The sequence below is a fragment of the Schistocerca piceifrons genome, chromosome 3, assembly GCF_021461385.2.
Source record: "Schistocerca piceifrons isolate TAMUIC-IGC-003096 chromosome 3, iqSchPice1.1, whole genome shotgun sequence".
In the NCBI taxonomy this organism is placed as follows: Eukaryota; Metazoa; Arthropoda; class Insecta; order Orthoptera; family Acrididae; genus Schistocerca; species Schistocerca piceifrons.
In genome coordinates, this window is record NC_060140.1 from 738,764,054 (window position 1) to 738,785,838 (window position 21,785).

The window sequence follows — 21,785 nt, forward strand, 5'->3', positions numbered from 1 at the left end:
CACGGAGGCTATTTCATTGAAAATATTGATCACCTTTTCCCTAGACAAGATTGTGTATCTCATGCCTCAGAATAGTGTCCGCCGTTGATGTGTTTTGTGTTGCAGATAACTGGCAGTGTTCGACGCGAAAAGCTGGGAACAGAGTACCACGGTGGCAGAGTGATGTTTAAGGCCCGCCCCCCTCCCCCCTTTACATTACTGGTTATGTTTTTGCTGTCTTATGAATCCATCCTTCCCGTGAAGAGTTATGGTGTCTGAAGTTCAATTGCAGTGCAAAGTTGAGTACATTTGTATTTCATTTGCTGTCTCGTGGATCTCTTGTGTTGATTAAAATCCTTTGGTGTGCTCGCGTCTATCACTAATTCACACGCAGTATTGAAGCGGCCTCATTTTAGGGGCTATTATCATATGGTCATGTTCTAGCGTAATGATTTTAACAACATTGTTGATTTATCAACTGAATTAAGTAAACTTGAAAATTTGTTTGGTCAAATTAAAGCACATCCTTAGTCGTGGAAGTGATTTTTTATTGTAATAAAGCTTTTAGGAATAGTGTTTTATTTAGGAAAGTTGGCTAGCCAAATCTTACGAGATCTGTGTTCTGGCACTTAATGTATTCTTTAGCTGATTGGAAGTAAATACAGTTCTGATAGGAACCGTGTGTATATTAATTCCATCTAAGCAATGAAGTTTATCTGAGTTAGTTTAACTAGTTATACTCAATTTTCAAGTTTATGGGTCTTTTTCTAGTTAAAGAAATTTGTTCGTCATTTATCCAAGTGATCTGGCTTTATAAGGCAATCGCCTTTATTATTGTGATTTGATAATGCTTTGTGATTGAATAAAGAATTGTGTGGCAACTACAACGGATTACTATTGTGATTTCGGTGTGATCTTAAGATCCACACCCCAAGCAGCATATAACAGAATCGCACACCCAGATAGGGACCCAACAAAGTAAATGGTTAATAATCACAAAATATTTGTAGAACATGCTACTTTGGAAAGGTAAGGTCTACATATTTCTTTTTATAATGTTTTTTCTCCGATAGAGCCACTTACCTGCTCTCTGATGGCCTTTTGGTGTTCCAGAGCCTTCTGCCTCTTGGTCTCCCGCTCCAGCAGCTCCTCCGGTGAGATGGGAACGTTCTGGCCGCGGATGTACGTCCTGCACAGGTAGCACGTTTGTTATCACAGCTTCCCATGAAACCCCATCCCGCCCTCCCGCTCTCTCTTATACATTCACAAATAAAAAGTGCAAAACTTGATGCACATACAGTAGTATGGAAATTAATTGGGACAAACTCATATTTTACGAAAAGCTGAAGTTGGTTAGTTGTAACCAATTTCATGCACTTAGTTGTCGGACACTTGGGGGCTATTGTTGCCATGATTTTGAACAACAATTACGGGTAACCCCCCCCCCCCCCCCGTCAGTTGACTGCTTGTATGTGTAGCGACACCACGTATAAATTTTGCGGTTGTATTGGTGTAAGAAAGAGGCGTGCAAAAATATTTGCTCTTCATGAACACACATCGATGAATATAATAGTTATTGCCTCCCTTGTTGGGGCTGGAAAAATCTAGTGGTCTCCAAAGAAAAAAAGATGAATGTAGACGAAAACGATAACCAACCCCTAGAACTGACAAACTCTATTTAGTAATAGTAGAATTCTTCCTCACAAGACAGGTAAGGTATATCGCTGGGCTACTGGGGTTGAATCTGACTCTTCAACGGTACGGCGAAGGCTTCTCCACTGTGGGCGAAAGACACGGAAGCCAATAAAGAAGCAGTTGTTCACACCAGCCGTGAAGAAAAAACGGTTGGCTTGGGCAAAATATATAAATCTTGGACCTCCAATGACGGGAAAAATGTAATTTTCAGTGGTGAGATAAATTTTACAGTTCGAATACAGACCAACAGTTGTCAGGCGAAGCGCGTATGAGACAGTGAGAGCTAAGCATCTTGAACAGACTGTAAAATAACCTCCCACAAACTTTTTTGAGGTTTCTTCACGGCAAGTGCCCTGGGACACTAGTCTCAGTTGATGGCATGATGAATTCAACCAAATTCACGGAAATCCTTAGGCACAGGATCCTGCCATTCCTACAGACCTTAGCAGATGGCGGAGGAACATTTCAACATGATCTGGCTCAGTGTCATGTTTCTAAAGCAGTCAAGCCGCTTCTGGAAGAAAACAACATTAATGTGTTTCAGTGGCCTAGTAATCCCACTGAAAATTTTTGAAGTATTGCGAATAAGCGTCTTGGTAAAATGGACTGTTGAACAAAAGAAGACATAGAATGAAATTTTCACTCTACAGCGGAGTGTGCGCTGATATGACATTTCCTGGTATACTAAAACTGTGTGCCAGACCGAGGCTCAAACTCGGGACCTTTGCCTTTCGCGGGCAAGTGCTCTACCAACTGAGCTACCCAAGCACGACTCACGCCCCGTCCTCACAGGAAGGTAGGAGGCGAGGTACTGGCGGAATGAAAGCTGCGAGGACGGGGCGTGAGTCGTGCTTGGGTAGCTCAGTTGGTAGAGCACTTGCCCGCGAAAGGCAAAGGTCCCGAGTTCGAGTCTCGGCCCGGCACACAGTTTTAATCTGCCAGGGAGTTTCAAAAGAAGACATGTCAGTAAATGTCATAAAAGTGTAGTTTCATAACGACGAACTACGAAATAATTACTCTAATTTCGTCGAATCTATGTCACAACGTGTTCAGAAGGTCATTAAAGCAAAATGAGGACACCTTAGTTATTAACATTCAGTAAGTGACTAACTATGTTGTACATATAGTAATAAATGTGCACAGTTAAAGTTTAATCGCCTTGTCCCAATTAATCTTCACACTATGTAAACATTCTCAAATGCGAAAGTACCCACAAATCTCATCAACATTAACGTTGTAAGTACTTATCCAAAAGTAAAGAAATGTTAAGTAACTTCGCTGTCGTCAGATACATCCAAACTGTGAGTGTAATGGTACTCTCGTTGCTATAGTTTCTCGTTTTTTTTCTGCTATCAGGGAACTGGAGAGATAGGGCATCTGGAAAGGGACAAATAACGGATTAACCGGGCACGAAATTTTTTTGGGACAGTTTTGGTATTTTAACCATTCTGTGTTAGCGTTTCCTCATTCGGAACAGGCATGGAAAATATGTATGAGTGGCAGGACCAAACTTTCAAAGTTACTCCTGAGAAAAGTCTTTCTATCGTATTAACTGCTGGCCCACCCCAGTATCAGTTACAAAAAAAAAATAAATAAATAAATAAATAAATAAAAAAAAGTAGCGAATCTACTCTTTGATGTAGGTAATAGGAAGGTATATCGCTGGTAAGATTTCTTACCATTGCGGTGATTAGAACGTTATGATTTTGTCATTTTGATTTCAGCGATAAGCAGACAGTTCCAAGTAGATGATCTTTTCACACTGTTTGCGGTACATGTTATGTGCTGTCTACAAGTTTTAGTGTACGGGGGAATACACAGTGGCTTTACTTTTCACCATCAGAAGATTCTCCGCACTTTGTGCAGCAGTTTGGTAGTAAGTTCTGACTAGATGGTTTTCCTTGTTGTTGTTTTTTTTTTAATTTTTTAAGCTTGAGTAGTCAGAAAATCACGCTGTTGTTTTGGTCATAATCCTGAAGATTGGTTTGTTTCATGCCACCATACCTATCGCTCGTGGACTGAGTATTTCAGTCCAGCGTAACTGTTATTCCACATCGTCGATGATTTGTCTTATGTACTCGCATCTGGATTTCCCGCTTCGATTCTTTTTCTATCCATTCTCTTAGCTACTGTTTTCGGTAATGCCTCATTTCATAATGTGGGCACAAATATTCTGTTTCTCGGTTTCATTAAATAGTTTATTAGCCAAGTTTCCCCTGCCCTGTACGTGAAAAACAGGCAAGGTTTCCCTGACGTGTACGTGACAAAATGTACACTGTGTGCAAAATTCCTATTACAGGGCTGTATGCTTTGCAGAGGAGACTTGGTAGATAAAGTTTCGTCTATGAACCCATGACCAAAAATGTACCTTTTGGGCATAAAATAAGTTTGAAGATCAGGTCATGGTACGCACACGAACTGATAAGAAGGCGCCACGCCGTCGTCGGTCCCTGTTGTTACCTGTGACATCACGTCCCATTTTTGTACGAATGCCGGCCGGTGTGGCCGAGCGGTTCTAGGCACTACAGTCTGGAGCCGCGCGACCACTAAGGTCGCAGGTTCGAATCCTGCCTCGGGCATGGATGTGTGTGATGTCTTTAGGTTAGTTAGATTTAAGTAGTTCTAAGTTCTAGGGGACTGATGACCTCAGAAGTTAAGTCCCATAGTGCTCAGAGCCATTTGAACCATTTTTTTTGTACGACTACAACAACGACTGAGAGAAACTGATACGTTTGCAACCGGGATGGTCGATTGTCGCGGTCCATGGACGCGCCGCGCTGTAGGCTTATGAAGAGGACGGGGTTTGTCGTGTACAAGAAATGCCGACAATGAGTACTCGGAACATTGCCCGTGCCGTGGACCCCTGTATGGTACAGGTCAGAGCCACTGTGTCTACGGCGTGCGTACTGTGAAGCAGCAGATTTGAATGTAGTTTATTCCCAAATTGTACATTTCTGGACACGAATTTCTTATCAAAACTTTACCTGCTACCACCCATCTATAACCCCCAGAATCCCGTAATAGGAGTTGTGAAGCGCCCAGTAGATACACAGATTAGCGATCAGCCGGCTGTCTTCCGAGACATCGAAGTGAGCCGGACACGGGTCGAATCCACGCGGCTGATTAGCATCCATTTATTTGAATAAACTACCAAATCAAGAAAACAGCGAATCTCGTACGAAGCACTAAGAGCTAGGATCACAATTTCTCACTGGATCAATTCGTATGATATAACTACATTCTCTAGCACCACATTCAGGGCTTCTAATCGTTTCGTTCCTATCTTCGTCATTGCTCACATTGTACATCCGTACACAGTTGTGCTCTAAACATACCTCTCAAGTGTCTTTATACATTCTCGAGGTTTACACTTCTGGCTGTTATTAGCTGTTTCTTCTCATAAAAAGTCCATCTGTCTCGTACAATCCACTCTACTGTGCCTTTTAGTATCTCTCTTCGTGAAAATTCCTGGCAGATTAAAAATGTGTGCCGGCCCGAGACTCGAAATCGGGACCTTTGCCTCTCGCGGGCAAGTGATCTACCTTTGAGTTACACAAGCACGACTCACGACCACTCTGCACAGCTTTAGTTCTGCTAGTACCTCGTTTCCTACCTTCCAAACTTCGCAGAAGGCGGGCCGGAGTGCCTTAGCGGTTCTACGCGCCACAGTCTGGAACTGCGTGACCGCTACGGTCGCAGGTTCGAATCCTGCCTCGGGCATGGATGTGTGTGATGTCCTTAGGTTAAAGTAGTTCTAAGTTCTAGGGGACTGATGACCTTAGAAGTTAAGTCCCATAGTGCTCAGAGCCATTTGAACCATTTGAACTTCGCAGAAGCTCTCCTGCAGACCTTGTAGAACTAGCACTACTGGAAGAAAGGATATTGCGGAGACGTGGCTTAGCCGCAGCCTGGGGGGATGTTTTCCGACTCAGTTCTGCCCACTGTGTCACTAGCAGACCATACCACACTGATTTCCTGTCCATGACAAGCAACTACTAAATCGAATAGCTCTTTACTCTCTTCGTTGCTTTTTGAATATATAAATTAAATATCATCACTGATATAAAGCAACCTTGCCTTCAGCCTTTCCTGATTTTGGTCTCATTCTATCAGTGGCGACTACTCCAGTCTACTTTACAGAAAGGGAGGTTATTACCCTCCTATCTCTGTAGTCGACAATACATTGTTTAAGAATGGAGAATGTTGGGTACGACTTCATACACTATGTTAAGGAGATGTGGGCTACAGAGTAGCAGAGCAACTGTTATCTTAGGAAAGCTGGACAGGAGGAGGAATGATTAGCGAACAAGTTAATCACAGTAAACAGAAGTTTTACTTATCTTGTATTTCTCCAGATGTACAAATACTCATTACAACTGGTGCAGCAACAAATAGAGCTCAGCTATCGCAATGTCCGCAAGGAAAAGTCTCTTTGTTCTAAAGCACGAGCGATAAAGATAGGGCCACATCCAGGCAGCGTGTGTGTAGCATGCTGTGGCGATGTGATTCCGAGTGCAACGTGACTGAGACGCTGCCGCCGGCCATCCAACGCTTACATTGAGGCGGCAGAAGGTGCTCATGGTAAAATATCGCTGGAAGCGCGGGTCAGCGGCCGCGCACAGTTTCATCCGTCAGATTCCGCGTGACTGATATCGGTGTCAGATGGAATTCCCTTGCTATGACGCCCGCGGGGTGGTAAGGATACGTAATACCACAGAGAATATTCCATTCCAGTCCTCATCATCAGCTGTCTTCTACAAATCTACGAATTTTTTCTTGATTTATTTTCCTATACCTGCTATAGTTTGGTAACAACTGTGCTAAAATTGTTTTTCGAGTGTAGAAAATCTTGAGCAGGATAATGTTTTTTGTAAAAAACTGACATATAAGCAATTGTAAGTATACGACCTATGTAAAAGTTTGTATAATAATTTACGAACGTTATTCAAATGAAAATCTTAAAAGTTCCACAAAATTTCGGTAAGTTGTGTGATGGATTTGGTAGGTGGTAGCAGTGTTCCATCAGGTTCTCAAAGTGACGACAGTGTGATGCTACAATACAGAAGGCAGCAGTGTCCATAACAAGGTGGCTGCCCCGCTGTCAATATGCACCGCGATTAAGCGGCGGTCTGTGTTGCGTTATTCGTGTAGTGAAGTTGTCGAACCAATCGAATTTCTTCGCAGAATGACAGCGCAGTACGGCGAGTCGTGCTTATCGTTGGAGCAAGTGTGTGAGTGGTGTAGGAAGTTCAAAAGCGATGTAATTTCTGTGGAGGATGCCACAGTACCACAGCAGACCCACTGTAGTGACGGACGAGAACACTGAGTTACAGGAGGAACTTGTAAAGGAGAACAGACACGTAACTCTGACCGGAATAGCCGCAGATGTGAAGATTAGTGTTGGTTCAGCGCAGAATATTGTTGACAATGTGCTGCACTTCAGTAAGGTGCCTGTAGGGTGGGTACCAGGCCCGTTGATAGCCGAATTGAGAGACCGTTGCGTCGATGTCTGTAAAGAATTTCTGCATCATTTCTACGTCGAAGGTGATACATTTCTGAGAAAAAAACTGTTATAGGCGACGAGACTTTGGTCCACTGTCACCAACCAGAAGAGAAAAGATCAAACAGGGAATGGCGCCACAGCTCATCGCCGAAACCAAAGAACTTCCACACTCAATCGTCTGCTGGAAAAGTCATGCTCATTCTCTTCTGTGATGCAAATAAGGTACTTTTGGACCACTACGTGGATAGGGGGAGAGGCGGCAACCAGTGCTTCTTTTTCAGAAATCAACTTCTCCCTGATATCACAGAAGTAAAGGACGAGGACATCTCTCTTCAGGGGTGTTGCTACAGCATGATAATGCTCGACCGCAAATATCCCCTAACACAGTTGACTATTCAGAAAATTAAATTCGAATGCGTGGAACATCCTCCTTATTCGACAGATCTCGCTCCACCTGTTCGGTGGACTCAAAGAAGCGCTGGGAGGCGGGCATTTCAGAAGTGGTGAAGAGGTGAAAACTGCGGTGCACGGCGGCTGCTTCATCGTAGTACCTATGCACTTCCGAAGCAGTGGAATATGTGCATTCAGTGTCAGGGAGCCTATGTCGAAAAATGACATGTGAGTTTTTATTCAGGGTTACAGTTAAAAATATTATAGCACTTTCGATGTTTTCATTTGAATCACGTTCGCTAAAATAAATCGCATTATCAGTTTCAGCAGATAGTTGATGTCTTCAGATGCGATACTACCATTAAAAGATGTCGTACAGACATATAACAAAAACAGTTAGGCGCTTGGAACATCATGAAACAAATTAAAATATTCTAATGAATGTATATCACATCGTTGCGTAATAAAACCGGATGTCCCTCCTAGGTGTCGTCAGGCGCATTTTCTCTGACGTTTCCCTAGACATTTGCTATTTCGTTTCTGCAATCCGTAGGTGGAGTCAGCCCAAACAAATACTGTTCATAACGCCTTTCGTGCGACGCCCAGTGTCGACAGGAAGTGTCTGTTTGTTACCCATTACAAACAATATGACTTTCAAAGCGTAGTCTTACGTGCCAGTTCGACAGAGGAAGAGACAATGAAGTTCTGGGAGGCACCAACAGGGATGTGGAATCGTGTCGACTCCAGTGCCGTGGTGAGCCGCGCTAGGTTTCTCGGCTGAGGATCGATGCCGCGAGCAACCTGATCGATGTGCTCACACAGATTCTCGATTGGGTTTAAATCCGGGGAGTTTGGTGAGCAGGGGGAATACGGTAAACTAATCCTGGCGTTCTTCGAACCACGCACGTACACTGTGAACCGTATGACACGTTGCATTGTCCTGCTGGTAGATACCATCGTGACGAGAAAAATCAAACTGCAGGTACGGATGGACATGGTCCTAAGCATAAGTGCATACTTATGTTGATCCACTGCGCCTTCCAGAAGGTCGAGATCAGCCAGAGAATGCCACGAGAACATTCCGCAGACTGTAACAGTCCCTTCTATGGTCTGGGCTCTTTCGACGATTGTTGCAGGGTGTTTTCATTCAAATGTTTCACGCGGTACAGTGGAGAACAGAGCTTGATCCATGTGAGTAGGCCACCAGTTGCCACTCAGTGGGCGTCCAGCTGCGGTACAGGCGTGCAAACTGCAGCCAATGAATAGCAGTCAGCATGGGTGCATGAAACTCATCCGCCGGTCACCACTGTCATCTATGGCCCGTGGTGCACATAGTTGCTTCAGCGCCGGTTTTGAATAGCGCCATTTCCCCGTGTACGGTATACCGGCTGATCAAAAAGTCAGTATAAATTTGAAAACTGAATAAATCACGGAATAACGTAGATAGAGAGGTACAAATAGAAACACATGCTTGGAATGACGTGGGGTTTTCTTAGAACCAAAAAAATACAAAAGTTAAAAAAAATGTCCGGCAGATGGCGCTTCATCTGATCAGAATAGCAATAATTAGCATAACAAAGTAAGACAAAGCAAAGATGATGTTCTTTACAGGAAATGCTCAATATGTCCACCATCATTCCTCAACAACAGCTGTAGTCGAGGAATAATGTTGTGAACAGCACTGTAAAGCATGTCCGGAGTTATGGTGAGGCAATGGCGTCGGATGTTGGCTTTCAGCATCCCTAGAGATGTCGGTCGATCACAATACACTTGCAACTTCAGGTAACCCCAAACCCAATAATCGCAACGACTGAGGTCTGGGGAACTGGGAGGCCAAGCATGACGAAAGTGGCGGCTGAGCACACGATCATCACCAAACAACGCGCGCAAGAGATCTTTCACGTGTCTAGCAATATGGAGTGGAGCGCCATCCTGCATAAACATCGTACGTTCCAGCAGGTGTTTATCAGCCAGGCTGGGGATGATGCGATTCTGTAACATATCGGCGTACCTCTCACCCGTCATGGTAGCAGTTACAAAACCATAATCTCGCATTTCCTCGAAGAAAAAAGGCCCGATACGGTAGATGTGATAAGTCCAACCCGTACCGTGACTTTCTCGTCGTGCAATGGAGTTTCAACGACAGTTATAGGATTTTCGGTAGCCCAAATTCTGCAGTTGTGGGCGTTGACAGACCCTCGGAGCGTGAAATGAGCTTCGTCGGTCCACAACACGTTACTCAACCAATCGTCATCTTCCTCCATCTTTTGAAACGCCCACACCGAAAATGACCTCCGCTTCACTAAATAGCCAGGTGGATTTTGTACGGATAGCATCGGAGGGTAAGCCTCAGTGCCAACCAAACAGTAGTGTATGGAATGCCGGTGCGACGTGAGACTGCACGAGCGCTGACTTCCCCGTCCATAGACGAACCCGCCACAGTCTCCATTTCTTCCTGAACTGTCTCAGCAGCATTGCGCCTTGTGCTCGGTCGGCCACCACGGGGTCTATCGTCTAAACAACCCGTGGCTTCGAACTTCAAAATAATTCTCGCCACAGCTGCATTTGTCAACGGACCTTTACCCGTTCGCATCTCCTTCCTATGGTGATAGGATCGTAACGGTGGACTAGCACATTCCCCATTATGATAATACAGCTTCACTAAAAGCGCCTTTTCAGGTAACGTCAACATGCTGCGACTGCTGGCGCATCTGAGTCTCTCTCTCATTACAGTTCCTTTCATACACGATTGTCATGCGCAGTCACTGACGTTTTGCTGTCCAGCGCCATCTGTCGGACATTTTGTGAATTTCGGCTTTTTTTTTGGTTCTAGTAAAACCCCATGTCACTCGAAGCATGTGTGTCAATTTTTACCTCTCTATCTACATTATTCCGTGGTTTATTAAGTTTTCAAACTTATACTGATTTTTTGATCACGCGGCACTTTAAACACGGCGCCACGTGAACAGTTTACGAACTTAGGCGTTTCGGAAATGCTTCCACTCTTGGCTTGAGAGCCAATAACCATTCCGTTTTGGACGTCAGATAAATCGCTTCGTTTCTGCATTATGACAATGACACGCTTTATATACGAGGATTATCGTGCATTGCTAGTTGTGCCACCTGCCGTCTGTGAGTGATTACTGACTAGATGTCGAACATAAGCGGCGGACACATTAATGTGACTGGACCATGTAGTTTCACGGAAAATTACTTATATACTTAATGACTGCAAGGTATGATGTATTGAAAAGAAAAATAACTGAGGTCCCCATAATTATAGTTTGCAATAGCCAAATTTTGAAACTTCTGGATGCTGGGGTGGGATTCAAACCTGTGATCTTTGCCTTTTGTGGGCACGTGTTCTAGCCACTAAGTTGCTGTCCCATCCTTTTTTTGTAACCGAAATCTTTTATTGTGCTGAAATACAATGAATTACAAGGTTTTATCAGTACTGATGCATAGCTTAATCATTATCAACATGTCTTTCAAATTATTTACATTAGGCAAGGAATTATTAATAATAATAGCGATGAAAAAGCAAACTATGGCAGTAAACATTTTGTATATACAAGAGAATTATTTTTTTGAAGAATACAAATTGATTTTAATTTCTGCTTCCACAATATTTTCTTTATGCTGAGTGGATATACTATTTGGCTGCTTTTGGATGTAAATTCGAAAAGTTAAACAGCAGAAATGCAACCATTGCCTCAGGGTATAAGTTTTTTTCTAGAATAAGAACTTCACCTCTATTACAAAAATTGAACTTACGCATTATGTATGTTAATGATATGAATAATTTGGTCAAACGTTTTGCAAATGAAAGTGAATTGTTGTATTTTTGTTCATTAGGTGTAAATGTAATAATATTATTTTTTTCTAGAACTCTAAAATAAATAAAAAAGGAAATAAACAAAAAAATAAAGTTACATCAAACAATGATCTGTCCCTGTTGCACTCTCCTGTGTAGTCTCATAACAGTTTGCATTTTAAGTCTATTTTGTTCGTAACTTGACATTATTTGCCAACTATCTGTACTAAGCACGATTCATGAGCCATTCCCACGGCATCATTTCTACCAGTATCTTCTCTTCTACCTTCCAAGGTATGCAGTAGAACTGCGAAGTCTGGAAGGTAGGAAATTAGGTACTGGCGGAAGTAAAGTTGTGAGGGCAGCCTATGAGTCACATTTGGACAGCTCAGTCAGAAGAGCACTTTTTCGCAAAAGGCTCAGGTTCAACTCGCAATCGAGCACATAGTTTTCATCAGCCAAAAAGTTTAAATAGAGTCTTTCGTTTACCCACAGCATTGTGACTGTTTGTGATAAGGGACACTTACAACGCCCTGTCCAGGGGGGAGGAGTCGTCTGTGTGGTTAGTACAGCCAACGAATGTTCAAGGATTGAAGTGAATAAATAGAAAAAATGAGTTGAGCTACAGACAGTTTCAATCTGACGGGAAGTTTGAAATCTGTGTATACTCTGTTGCAGACTGAAAATCCAGTTTGATAATAGAGATTTCCATTCGTCCATAGCGTTTTGTCGATTTGTGTTATGAGGACAGGTGAAACGTAGTGCCAGCTGGATACAGCTTTGCTGAGGTGATCAATAAAAGAAAAGTAAAATAACATTGAACGCTGGCCATTTTGTGTGGCGGGTTCTACCTGCCTGTACTGACGGAGTGAATACTGGCAGGTAGCGGTCGGCGCTAGCTGGTAGAGGTGCACCAGCAAACCGACGCACCCGAAGCACGGACCCGACCGCTATAAAATCGCACACACAAGGGCGAACGTGTTGGGGCAGTCTCGCTCGGTGTGCGGACGTTTGCCACGCCGGACTTTTGCCACGATTTTACCTGCTCCGAAGGGTTGGGTCCCTTGTTTCCCCCTCCTCCTCCTCCTCCTCCTCATCGCTTACTGAGCCTTTCCACTGGTTTACTTAACATAGAACCAGAATCTCTTTGGATTTTCCGCCACATTTCTAGAGAGAGTTTCGTTGTGGAAACTATTAAGTGCATCTCGCATTGAAATCCACACCAAATTTTGAGTCTCAGTAAAACTTCGCCATCTTGGAGATTTTGCGTTCGTCTAAATTATACTTGCCTTTTTCGGTGCTCCTGCAGCATCTTTCTGTCGTGTTTTGTGTACCATGGGGGATCAGTTCTGTCTCTTATTAATTTATTTGGTATGATTCTCTCGAGTGCTGTTGACACTATTCCTTTGAACTTAAGCCACATATGGTCTTCACTTACATAGTCTGGAAGGATTGGAGACTGTCTCTTAGAAAGACGTCAATCGAATTTTTGGTTGCATTTATAAATAGATATATTTCGCATTTAGTTTTGGTGAATTTCTTTGTTACGGAATTGAGCCTCGCTACAACTGTATGTTCACTAATCCCCGTAACCGTCTTGATGCTCAGGATTATTTGTAGCTACGAGGCAAGTGTGTTTTCGTAACCATTTACAATTTGAATGACCTCGTGAACTAATTGTTCAAAATAATTTAAAAAAAATTAGAACAATTACGGAAGTTGTTTTCTATCTACATTAGGGTCTGAATATGTATTTTTGTCAACATACGGAAGGTAGATTGAAGTCACTGCCAACTATAATTGTATGAGTAGGGTACATATTTGTGGTGAGACTCAAGTTTTCTTTGTACTGTTCAGCAACTGTTTCATCTGAGACCGGGGGTCGGTAAAAGGAGCCAGTTATTAATTTATTCCGGTTGTTGAATATAACCTCTGCCCATACTAAGTCACAGGAACTATCTGCTTCAATGTCGCTTGTTTCTGTTGTAGTGCAGATCATTACAGGGTTATTACAAATGATTGAAGCGATTTCACAGGTCTACAATAACTTTATTATTTGAGATATTTTCACAATGCTTTGCATACACATACAAAAACTCAAAAAGTTTTTTTAGGCATTCACAAATGTTCGATATGTGCCCCTTTAGTGATTCGGCAGACATCAAGCCGATAATCAAGTTACTCCCACACTCGGCGCAGCATGTCCCCATCAATGAGTTCGAAAGCATCGTTGATGCGAGCTCGCAGTTCTGGCACGTTTCTTGGTAGAGGAGGTTTAAACACTGAATCTTTCACATAACCCCACAGAAAGAAATCGCATGGGGTTAAGTCGGGAGAGCGTGGAGGCCATGACATGAATTGCTGATCATGATCTCCACCACGACCGATACATCAGTTTTTCAATCTCCTGTTTAAGAAATGCCGAACATCATGATGGAAGTGCGGTGGAGCACCATCCTGTTGAAAGATGAAGTCGGCGCTGTCGGTCTCCAGTTGTGGCATGAGCCAATTTTCCAGCATGTCCAGATACACGTGTCCTGTAACGTTTTTTTCGCAGAAGAAAAAGGGGCCGTAAACTTTAAACCGTGAGATTGCACAAAATACGTTAACTTTTGGTGAATTACGAATTTGCTGCACGAATGCGTGAGGATTCTCTACCGCCTAGATTCGCACATTGTGTCTGTTCACTTCACCATTAAGAAAAAATGTTGCTTCATCACTGAAAACAAGTTCCGCACTGAACGCATCCTCTTCCATGAGCTGTTGCAACCGCAACGAAAATTCAAAGCATTTGACTTTGACATCGGGTGTCAGGGCTTGTAGCAATTGTAAACGGTAAGCCTTCTGCTTTAGCCTTTTCCGTAAGATTTGCCAAACTGTCAGCTGTGGTACGTTTAGCTCCCTGCTTGCTTTATTCGTCGACTTCCGCGGGCTACGCGTGAAACTTGCCCGCGAGCGTTCAACCGTTTCTTCGCTCACTGCAGGCCGACCCGTTGATTTCCCCTTAGAGAGGCATCCAGAAGCTTTAAACTGCGCATACCATCGCCGAATGGAGTTAGCAGTTGGTGGATCTTTGTTGAACTTCGTCCTGAAGTGTCGTTGCACTGTTATGACTGACTGATGTGAGTGCATTTCAAGCACGACATACGCTTTCTCGGCTCCTGTCGCCATTTTGTCTCACTGCGCTCTCGAGCGCTCTGGCAGCAGAAACCTGAAGTGCGGCTTCAGCCGAACAAAACTTAATGAGTTTTTCTACGTATCTGTAGTGTGTCGTGACCATATGTCAATGAATGGAGCTACAGTGAATTTATGAAATCGCTTCAATCATTTGTAATAGCCCTATACAATTACGGCTTTTCCCTCCAAAACCTGGGACGCTTTCTTTGTGAGCTAAACAGTGTAGAGCAACAACGTACGTTACACGCATAGCATTCTGTATTACTTCATTTCCTTCTTTCTAACATTTTAAAATTGTTCGTCGCCTTTAGATGACATGTCAATCGTAGATGTTCTTATCTCTATTTAGTGAACGTATTTTCAGTCATGTTTTGAACATTGTCCCGCTACACTTTATTAACTAATGTTTCGTCGCAAGGGATATTGCATTTTAGAGAGTAAATTAATATGGAGTATGTCGTTCTTCTTTTCAAACATTCACATACCCATTTCTTCTTTCCTTATTGTCTTTTGGGCATGCAATTGTAGTAATTAAAGTAGGCACAAATGCAGTGATCAAAAAGAAATGATTAGCGTACATTCGCATTCTCTTTACATCGTTCCTTTCTTGTTGCTCCCATGGCGATGGACTGTTTCTGTCGCAATCAGTTAGCGTGAAAGGAAGGTACCGTAGAGACAGAGGGATCTATATTTATACTTGACAGAACTAATTACGTACTGACATAATCATCGGTATTGCTTTTGTTTCCCAAAAGTTATAAATAAGCTCTGTATTTGGCCAAGTAAAACTAAAGAAACTGCAAAAAGGTGGGAATTTAAGGAGATGGGACCTGGATAAACTGAAAAAACCAGAGGTTGTAGAGTTTCAGGAAGAGCTTAAGGGAACAATTGACAGGAATGGGAGAAAGAAATACAGTAGAAGAAGAATGGGTAGCTCTGAGGGATGAAGTAGTGAAGGCAGCAGAGGATCAAGTAGGTAAAAAGACGAGGGCTAGTAGAAATCCTTGGGTAACAGAAGAAATATTGAATTTAATTGATGAAAGGAGAAAATATAAAAATGCAGTAAATGAAGCAGGCAAAAAGGAATACAAACGTCTCAAAAATGAGATCGACAGGAAGTGCAAAATGGCTAAGCAGGGATGGCTAGAGGACAAATGTAAGGAGTAGAGGCTTGTCTCACTAGGGGTAAGATAGATACTGCCTACAGGAAAATTAAAGAGACCTTTGGAGAAAAGAGAACCACTTGTATGAATATCAAGAGCTCCGATGGCAACCCAGTTCTAAGCAAAGAAGGGAAGGCAGAAAGGTGGAAGGAGTATATAGAGGGTTTATACAAGGGCGATGTACTTGAGGACAATATTATGGAAATGGAAGAGGATGTAGATGAAGATGAAATGGGAGATAAGATACTGCGTGAAGAGTTTGACAGAGCACTGAAAGACCTGAGTCGAAACAAGGCCCCGGGAGTAGACAACATTCCATTAGAACTACTGATGGCCTTGGGAGAACCAGTCATGACAAAACTCTACCATCTGGTGAGCAAGATGTATGAGACAGGCGAAATACCCACAGACTTCAAGAAGAATATAATAATTCCAATCCCAAAGAAAGCAGGTGCTGACAGATGTGAAAATTACCAAACAATCAGTTTAATAAGTCACGGATGCAAACTACTTACGCGAATTCTTTACAGACCAATGGAAAAACTGGTAGAAGCTGACCTCGGCGAAGATCAGTTTGAATTCCGTAGAAATATTGGAATACGTGTGGCAATACTGACCCTACGACTTATCTTAGGAGCTAGATTAAGGAAAGGCAAACCTACGTTTCTAGCATTTGTAGACTTAGAGAAAGCTTTTGACAATGTTGACTGGAATACTCTCTTTCAAATTCTGAAGGTGGCAGGGGTAAAATACAGAGAGCGAAAGGCTATTTACAATTTGTACAGAAACCAGATGGCAGTTATAAGAGTCGAGGGACATGAAAGGGAAGCAGTGGTTGGGAAGGGAGTTAGACAGGGTTGTAGCCTCTCCCTGATGCTATTCAATCTTTATATTGAACAAGCACTGAAGGAAACAAAAGAAAAATTCGGAGTACGGATTAAAATCCATGGAGAAGAAGTAAAAACTTTGAGGTTCGCCGATGACATTGTAATTCTGTCAGAAACAGCAAAGGACCTGGAAGAGCAGTTGGACAGAATGGACAGTGTCTTGAAAGGAGGATATAAGAAGAACATCAACAAAATCAAAACGAGGATAATGGAATGTAGTCTAATTAAGTTGGGTGATGCTGAGGGAATTAGATTAGGAAATGAGACACTTAAAGTAGTAAAGGAGTTTTGCTATTTGGGGAGCAAAATAACTGATGATGGTCGAAGTAGAGAAGATATAAAATGTAGACTGGCAATGGCAAGGAAAGCGTTTCTGAAGAAGTCGTTTCTGTAAGTATTTGTATGGAGTGTAGCCATGTATTGAAGTGAAGCATGGACGATAACTAGTTTGGACAAGAAGAGAATAGAAGCTTTCGAAATGTGGTGCTACAGAAGAATGCTGAAGATTAGATGGGTAGATCATATAACTAATGAGGAGGTATTGAATAGGATTGGGAAGAAGAGAAGTTTGTGGCACAAGTTGACTAGAAGAAGGGACCGGTTGGTAGGACATGTTCTGAGGCATCAAGGGATCACCAATTTAGTATTGGAGGGCAGCGTGGAGGGTAAAAATCGTAGAGGGAGACCAAGAGATGAATACACTAAGCAGATTCAGAAGGATGTAGGTTCGGTAAGTACTGGGAGATGAAGAAGCTTGCACAGGATAGAGTAGCATGGAGAGCTGCATCAAACCAGTCTCAGGACTGAAGACTAGAACAACAAACAACAACATTTGGCCAAGATGTCGAAGAAGAAGGTCCCTTACGTACTGGTTGTATCGAGTAAGATGTGGAGACGGCGGTTTAGAAAGCGGACAGAAGAAGTACGAGGAAGGGCGTCCCTTACTTGAGGGATCGCTACTCAAGCTACCCGGCGAAGGGGCAAGTGTGGCAAATGTCCGGCATTCGTCTCACTCAGCAGAGGCGGTAGGTCGACAGAGCAGTCGGCCTGTGTATGGAGCCTTGAGAGGCACGCGTAACGTGGGTGTAGGGTGACGCCCTACCTGTCGATGGAGGCGCAGCCAGACGGGGAGGAGGGTCCGCTGCTGGAGGCCCGGCCGCTGTGACTGACCACCAACACCTGTGCGTCCGGCTGCGAGCCCAGCCGCCGCAGGCCGCGCTCCAGCCAGCCTGGAGTGTCGCCGCCCACCACCTGCACACCCACAACACCTTCAAAACTCACCTCATTACACTTACGTACGAGGGGTTGTCGTGAGGTTTTAATGGTGACCTAGAAAAATAGAAGTACGCAACTAATACAGTGTATAGCGTCCCCAGTGAAACAAAAAGCAAAGACTTAAAAAACAGTATTTATAAAGAAGAGACATTTAAAAATTAAATAATATACATTTTTCTCGTGTATCCGTACTATAATAATTTCTCTGTGTAAGTTTCGAGGGCAAAGAAATATAACAAAATGATCTAAAGAGACGACAAGATACGCTCTTTTGTTAATTTTTTAGTCGTCTTCGCTTCTTCTCTTGTCTTGGTTGCGTGTAGACGGACATCTTGCGAGTGCTGGCAAATGTAAGCATATTTGTACTAATTAAGCAGACAATATATTGATTTAATATTATTGTGCACTTTTAATTTGTGAGAGGTGATACCGATTTCATGTTGCCATCCTTTAATTAACCTACATTCGAGTAATTTACAGTGCACCAATCGCAGCGGCCGATGCAGCCAACGACGCCATTACGTGGCGATATTAACTTATAAAATTTAGCGGAAGCGAAAAACTCGCCCGCTATTAACATAATATACATTTTTCTCCACAGCCGCCCGACGCTGCAGAAAATAAGTAGCTTTAAGATTCTTATTTTCAGTACCACAGCTGAGAGCCAGAGCCAGGACTACGACTACAATGCAATGGTTAACGGAGGTAAGAAGAAATACTCTCGCGCGTGTGTGGGCCGCAATTGTAAGTAATAACTAAAGATTTTTTGCTTTAAAGTGAACTGACTAGCCGAGGAAATTAATATGAAAAGCTTATTACATTGTTCAACTTATATGCTCATGTTTTAAGATTCAGCGAGTCTAACGTTCATTAACGTAACAAATAATTTATACTGAAGATTAATATTGTTAAAAAATGGCTCTGAGAACTATGGGCCTTAATTTCTGAGGTCATCAGTCCCCTAGAACTTAGAACTACTTAAACCTAACCAACCTAAGGACATCACACACATCCATGCCCGTGGCAGGATTCGAACCTGCAACCGTAGCGGTCGCGCGGTTCCAGATTGTAGCGCCTAGAACCGCTCGGCCACCCCGGCCGGCAATATTGTTAAAAAAAAGAACTTCACAAAAGCATTTAGTTGTAAATCAAAATTAAGTCAAATATCAGTTTCATTAAGGCCCACCACGTAAGTCGGCAACAATCAACATTACCATTAAATAATATATTAAATTACGACGGCCGACGGACACGAGAAATGTCTTTATGAATCAGTGATACAGTTTTAAAAATTAATGGTATATAGATTTATTACTTGATATGGGCAAACCTTACAGCATAAACACCGGCAACTGTCCAAGTTCTTGATGCATTAATCATGATCCATCAACATGTGCATTCTTGGTCGCACTACGCACATCTACACAATAACAAAATTCTTCCCATACTCAGTATACATGTCCTCCGTGGCGGTGTGCAGTGGACGCTTTATCCGATCACACACTTCATCTGGGTACATTGGCATTGGCAGTCCAGATACTCCGTCGTTTACAACACCCACATAAAGAAATTGCAGGGTGTTAAATATGGCGAACGGTATGGTCAGGGTGGAAGGTCGTTGTTTGTTTATTTATTTACACGTCAAGTTCCGTGGGACCAAATTGAGGAGCAAATCTCCATGGAACGTGTCAGCACATGGAAGCACAACATAAAATTAATAACAGACAAAAATAAATGTTTATGAACCCGAAAAAAGTCAGTCCATAAGTTTAAGTAAACGCAGTCAACCATACAATAAGAATCAGCTTAATCTTTCAAGGAAGTCCTGGACAGAACAGAAGGAGTGACCCATGAGGAAACTCTTCAGTTTCGATTTGAAAGCACATGGATTACTGCTAACATTTTTGAATTCGAGTGGTGGCTTATTGAAAATGGATGCAGCAGTACACTGCACACCTTTCTGCACAAGAGTTAAGCAAGTTCGATCCAAATGCAGGTTTGATTTCCGCCGAGTATTAACCGAGTGAAAGCTGCTTATACTTGGGAATAAGCTAATATTCTTAACAAAAATGGTTCAAATGGCTCTGAGCACTATGCGACTTAACTTCTGAGGTCATCAATCAATATTGTTAACAAGAAATGACAGTAAGGAGTATATATATTGAGAGGCCAATTTCAAAATACCCAGACTCGTGAACAGGGGTCGACAAGAGGTTAGTGAAGTTACACCGCTTATTGTGTGAACCGCCCGTTTCTGAGCCAAAAATAGCCTTTTACAATGGGAAGAGTTACCCCAAAATATAATACCATACGGCATAAGCGAATGAAAATAAGCAAAGTAAACTAATTTCCGTGTCGAACGATCACTCACTTCAGATACCGTTCGAGTAGTAAAAATGGCAGCATTAAGTCTTTGAACAAGATCCTGAACGTGGGTTTTCCACAACAGCTTACTATCTATCTGAACACCCAGAAATTTGAACTGTTCAGTTTCACTAATCGTATGCCAGTTCTGTGAAATTAAAAGTCAGATTTATCTGCTGTTGCAGCGCATCCAGTCCCGATTTGATGAAGAATGCCATTAAGAAGCTCTTGTATGTTCCTGTGAAAATTAGGCAGAGCACCGTCCAGAAGCAAAATTTAATCATCATAACTGGTCGTCATTGGGGTAACAACCAGGTTTTCAGCTTGCCTCGAAATGAGTTACCTGTCACCATTTGTTGTTTTAAGGAAAATGGGCCGTGTACTTTCTCACGTGACACCACACAGAAAACATTCGCTTTTGGAGAGTCAGCATATACAGTTTCTCGCTTCCTCAGATACGAACATTGTGTGTGTTCACCTTGCCACTTCTGTGGAGAGTGGCTTCATTACAGGAAATGAGTCTTTCTACCAAACCAGTGTCCTCCATTTTTAACTGCAGCCCTTCGCAAAAGTCACTTTTTTTCACTTTGTCTGCTGGTGTAAGGACCTGCATGAATCCCAGTTTGTACAGCTTAAAACATAGCCGCTTAGACAACACCTTCCCCATTATAATCTTTGGCATGAAAAGTTCCCCGCTTGCTTTAATGAGTGACTTCCGAGGACTTCGCTGAGACTCTTTCGACGTTCGCATCAGATATACGAGGTCCACCCAAAGAGATTCTGGTCGTATGTAAAGTACACCAGTGGCAAAAAACAGTCAATACCGTCATCGCGCGATAGAGATGGAAATGTTACCGATGATGGTGCAACTAAAGCGGAGTTACTAAATACAGTTTTCCGTAATTCCTTCACGAGGGAAGACGAAGTAAATATTCCAGGATTCGAAACCAGAACAGCAGTTTCCATGGGTGACATAAAAGTAGATATCTTAGGTGTTGCGAAACAACTCAAATTACTTAAGAAAGGCAAGTCTTCCGGTCCAGATGGTATACCAACCAGGTTCCTTTGAGAGTATGCAGACACAATAGCGCCTTTCTTAGCAATCATATACAACAGCTCACTTGACGAAAGGTCTGTTCCTAAAGACTGGAAAGTAGCACAGGTCACACCAATATTCAAGAGAAGAAATAGGAGTACGCCATTGAATTACAGACTCATACCACTGAGCTCAATTTGCAGTAGGATTTTGGAGCGTATACTGTACTCGAACATTATGAGTCACCTTGAAGAAAATGACTTATTGATACGTAAACAACACGGATTCAGAAAATATCGTTCTTGTGCAACACAGGTAGCTCTTTATTCCCATGAAGTAATGAGTGCTGTCGACAAGGGAGCTCAGATCGATTCCATATTCCTAGATTTCCAGGAGGCTTTTGATACCGTTCCTCACAAGCGACTATTAATCAAACTGCGTGCATATGGAGTATCGTCTCAATTGTGCGACTGGATTCGTGATTTCCTCTCAGAGAGGTCAC

General features: G+C 42.7%; 1 non-coding gene across 1 annotated transcript; it reads left to right on the top strand.

The window, feature by feature from the left end:
• Positions 1 to 2,523: 2,523 nt before the first annotated feature.
• On the top strand, positions 2,524 to 2,598 carry Trnas-cga. The gene has a single exon. It is a non-coding gene; the product is annotated as a tRNA-Ser (tRNA).
• Positions 2,599 to 21,785: the final 19,187 nt, after the last annotated feature.